The following is a 5198-nucleotide window of genomic DNA, read 5'->3' on the forward strand; positions in this document are numbered from 1 at the left end:
TTTTAATTTAGGTTGTTTATTTTTCATTTCAATGAACAGAGATTTTGGGATTCCATTCATTCATTGTTGCACCCTTCTCCCCGCACAAACCTCTCCCCCCTCCCCCTCCCCATTTGCTCCTCTCCTTGAAAAGCAAAAGGAATGTTTTTATACTCCAGGCATCTTTATTTTACCTCTGTGAAGTCATGAATTGACAGGGAGCAGGCTGCAACAGCTCAGCTCTTTCCCACTGGTGATCACCGCGGCACTCCCCGCTGGAGCAGCAGCCTGGCACTTGAGCCAAACCCGAGTGCCTTTCTCTTGTTTCAGGAATCTGTTTTTGTCTTGTTTTTGTTGTTATGTGCCATCGAGTCACATGTGGCTGATATCGACCCTATGTACAAAAGCTCTGAAGGTCTGCCTTGTCCTGAGCCAGTGTCACTGACTCCGACACACCTACTCCATTTGCTTTAATTACTGTTATCAATCCATTTCATTTGGGGTCTTCCTCTCCTCCACTGTCCCTGCACCCTTCTGAGCATGATGTCCTTCTCCAAGCACCAGTCTATCTTGACCACATATTCAAAATATGTGAGATAGTGCTTCAAAATCCTAGCCTTCAAGAAGAAACTTGGTTTTACCCTCTCCAAGACAGACATATTTGGTCAAGACTTTTCTCCAGCAGCAGACATTAATTTTTCTTCTGTTATCCTTAGTCATTGTCCAGCTCTCTGATGCATATCAAGTAATTGTGAAAACCATGGTCTGGATCAGTCTCCAGACTGTCATCGTTGCTTCTCAATACTCTGAAAAGGTCCCAAACAGCAGATTTTCCCAATGCAATTCGTCTTTTTGTTTCCTGATGGCTGGTACCAAGAGTATTGATTGTGGAGCCAAGCATTTAACATGTTCAATAAACACATTCATTTTCCTGGTAAGATTCTTACCTTGTTTGTTCACAACAATGCCAGCAGCATGCTGGGGAGCACTGACAGTTTTGCCATAGAAATATTTATTATTCCTTTCTGATTGTTTATCATTTCCTTGATGGCTAGTCTATCTCCTTTCTTATAGATTCCCCTGCAGGTGGCCAAAGGAACAACTCTGTGTTTTTTAAAAGGCTCAGGGCACACAAAATGTGTACTTCTTCTTCTCCCCTTTTTTGTTCATGATTTTAGCAGCTCATTGCAAGATGGTTATTCTGAGCAAAAAGATAGAATGAATTTAATGAGCATTAGAAAGTCTGTCTTGCTGCAAAAGGCCTCAGCAGGCAAGCATCCTGGCTTCCTATTTTACAGACAAGAAGACTGAGGCTGAAAGAATACAGGAAACTTGCCCCAGCTCACGGAGCAGCCGAACATCCTTGAACAGGACAGTGAAGACACAGTGGAGCCTGACAGTTGATGGAGCCCAAGAAGTGGAGAGGTATCTGGTCCTACCTGCTCTAAACCAGGTAACCATACACCACAAAGGAGTAAGGAGACCATATGAAAAGCCACTGAGCAAAGTAGCCAGAGTCCTGCTGGCTGTTATCTCCAGACAAAGTAGGACTCCTCGACCAGTCTCCTGAAGTGTTAAACATGTTGAGTTTCAATGATATCCAGAGGAAGCCAGGGAAAAGTCTGACCTACATTCCCAAGTACCCAGAAAGTGCAACCCACTATGAAGACACTGGCCTCAGACCAGGATAAAGGCTGCTCAAAGGCCTCTCTATTGACTGGGCCCCTTACAAAGGTGTGATCATAATGATCAGTACTAATGGAGCACCCACCAGGAACCATCCCAAGAACTAACTAGCTCCTCACATCCCTGCACCACTTGGATAACCATAATAATCTCCACTTTACAGGTGAGAAAACTGAGGCTCAGAAAGGCTGAGTCACATGCCAGGATCACATATTCAGTAAGGATTGGAGTGCCCAGCCTGAGGAGTTGAGGTTAAAAATCAGTCCATCACCCCCTCAAGTCCAAAGGCCACTGTGAGGGTGCCTCTGTGTCCCATGCCTCTGGGCCCTTGTGTTTCACTGGGTTGTTAAAACATAGGGATATCCCATCAATGTTATGTACCACGGAGTTGGAACCAACTTATAGCTGACCCAAGGCAGGTAATTGCATAGGAGGAGATTACCTATCTTTCTTCCACAGAGCAACTGGTGGATGTGAGCCATATGCCTTTGGGTTGGCAGCATAGCTCTTTACCATCAGGCCACCAGAGCTAAAGACAGAGGCTTAATGGTCAATATCAGCATCCCTGATCTACGGCCATTCAACTCTGGCTTAGCTACCTTCAGAGAAGGGCACTTACTACTCTAAAATCAAAACTGTCCAACTGAAAGAACCCTTAGAATTCATTTGGTGAAGGAAGACAGGTGTGTCCTATGCCCAGGGCAGAGGCCACAAATAAGTCAGAGCATTTTTCCTAATAGAGTGACTATTCACTAGACATTGTGGGAGAGACTGAAAACCTAACCCTTATTTTACCCAGAGCAAGATGGAGGCTAGCAGGCAGGGAGAGGCTGACTGCTCTCTCACACCATGTGGGGCCCTTGCTGGAGTGCATGCATCGCAGGAAGCCTGGCAAACCCAGAGGTCACAAGCAGATGGCACAGTGGCACAGGGAGGCAGAGACCGCTCTGAGAAATCCAGGGGCATGCAGGGAGGCCAAGCCTAGTGAATGCCAGCAAAGGTGGGCCAAGGTGGACCGACGGAAGAAAGGATGAGCATTTTCATTTCTCACATGCAACATTCAAGATCAATGCAAGGCAGACCCTCTGTGCCAAGATCCACGCTGAGCCTAAGAAGCAGGATGTGCCAGCCCGTGTGCCCTGACTCTCACCATTTCAGGGCCCACTTGTCCACATTCCTACTGTCAAACCAGTCTTTTTGCCTTAAAGCTACCTCTGGCCACTAAGGCACACTATATGTCTCCCAAGAACAGTCTCTCTCACTGAGGCCCAGTCCCCTGACCCCTCAGGCAGCCTAACTCAAGGGCAAGTTTTATGCTATCTTCCAGGGCTTTCCAGAAGGCCTCCAGTTTCCATAACAGAAATTATGCTGATAAAACACCTGTTATTGACTCCATCCCTCCCCTGCCTCACTTCCCTATGCCTCCAGAAGTGTCTCTGGGCTCATCTTCCACTGAACTACTTGTACTGAATCCCCTGTATCCCGAGTGTTCTGCCTGAGCCTCAAGCAGCCTCTCCTAAGCTTCTTCTCTGGGATGTTCCACAAGCTCTGTATGGTTGTCTCCTTTTCTCTCAGGGTTCTTAATCACTCAGCCCTCCTTCAGTCATTTGATGACTTCAGTCCATCTGGCCTGAAGCCACGTTTAGGGTCTGGCCTCCTCTCTCTCCTTTAGCCCTCACATTTGATCCTTCACAAATCCCCTTCAATCCTCAAATCTGTCCACCATCCTCAAGGCCTCAGGTACAGACCTGAGACAGGCCTCCTGGTTCAAAATGCTCAATCTATGTACAACAGCAGGCTCCTCGAGTCCCATGTCTAAGGCTAAACACTTTCAAACTCTTCTCTGAACCCCACTGCTTTGATAAGATATGACCCAGATGGCAAGATGTCTAAGTTTCTGGCATATATTAGGCCCACAATAAGTGCTGGCCCAGACTCATATTTTTTTGAGAAAGAGTTTTCTGCCAACAGTAGGAGCAAATGATATATTAGTTAAGAGAGACAAATATTAGTCTCACCCTAACCCTCCCACCATAGCCAGTGGTGGAGGAAAACCCAAGCAGTCCTCTGTCCTGCTTCTTAGGGTGGGGATGGAGCCTGGCATGCTGGTTACCCCTTAAAGGGTTCAGACAGTACTGACTGAAGACACAGATGAGGGGATAGGACCCAGCCACTGACCTCCTACATGTGGTTTTACACTGCTGTGCCTGGAGACAGGGACCGGACACACTGGCAGCTGGGACCCCTGGGGTGAAGCCAGGGTAGAAGTTTCTGGCCACCCTTTAGCCCAGCATGCACAGCAGGCTACATCAGGTATCAGAGAATGTTTCTGATAGTATTTTTATCTTGGGAACTTACTGGAGGGGGGAGAGCAGAAGGGAGACAGAGCATCCCAGCCCTTGGCCTCTGAGGCCTGCTTGCCATTCACCAGGCAGCCACTACAGTCATGTCCCACCCCATGCTTACTAAAGCAGTGGTGGGGCCTGGGGCCTTGAGGGTTTCATAGGATCCCAGCTGTGCTCCAACTCGCTGTGAGGCTGGGGCAGGTCTCTGCTCTTTAGGCTTCCCTTTTGCAGCCAGCCTTCCTGAGTGTCTGCTCAAGACCAGGATGTGCACCAGGCCATGGCCTTAAAGACGAACCCGTGAGCCTAGCAGGGGACACAGTGAGAAAAATGATGATGAAAATTCAGCGGAAGTAGAGCCAGGTCCAGAGCCTCAGTGTACTAGGGTCAAGGCAGATTTCCTGGAAGAGGAAGGCCAATGAGCAAGACCTAATTAATGGATAAGAAGGTTCGAGGCAGTAAAGAAGCAGCACACATGGTACAGACTTTCTACAGCCAGGGTCAGGACACCATAAGAGGGATCAAAGCTGCATGGTGGATCAAGAGACCTTAGGGTCCTAGCTCTGGGTCAACTCATGTCTCTGCCCCTCCCAAGTCATCCTTGGTTGTAGGGCAAATCTCACCCACTCTCTGAGTTTCTTACCTGTATCAGTGAGGCAATGACTGGATCATCTGCATCGCTTGGACGTTCCTGTCCAGGCTGTTCTTGGTGCTGCTCAATCAACTACATTTCACAGCAACCTTATGAAGCACAGACCTGAACCTTGCCCTGTCGTGCACCATGTGCACAATCTCACATCCTCTGTTGTCATCAATATGCCAATTCACCTCTTTGAGGGTCTTCCTAACTTCCACTGACACTCTACTATTGCATATCTTTTCCAATGGCTGCCACCTCCATGTGCAAAGTATGTGAGATGAAGTTTTACCATCCTTGCCCTGGTTGCACTTCCTCCAAGGCAGATTTATTTGTTCATTTGGCTGTCCATGGGATATTCGGCACTCCATGCCAACACCACAATTCAAAGGCATCACTTTTTCTTCAGTTTTCCTTATTCATTGCTGCTTTAGAGTAAATCATTCAGCCAAACAGAAACAATGGTTAAGTGTTGAGCTGATTCTACAAGTCTACTGCCAATTCAAAAAGTCAGGCTGCAGAAACCACCTTGCAGCTGCTTCTGAGTTTCACCC

The sequence above is a fragment of the Elephantulus edwardii genome, unplaced genomic scaffold (assembly GCF_000299155.1).
Source record: "Elephantulus edwardii isolate Elephantulus edwardi_28Jun2011 unplaced genomic scaffold, EleEdw1.0 scaffold00144, whole genome shotgun sequence".
NCBI lineage: Eukaryota > Metazoa > Chordata > Mammalia > Macroscelidea > Macroscelididae > Elephantulus > Elephantulus edwardii.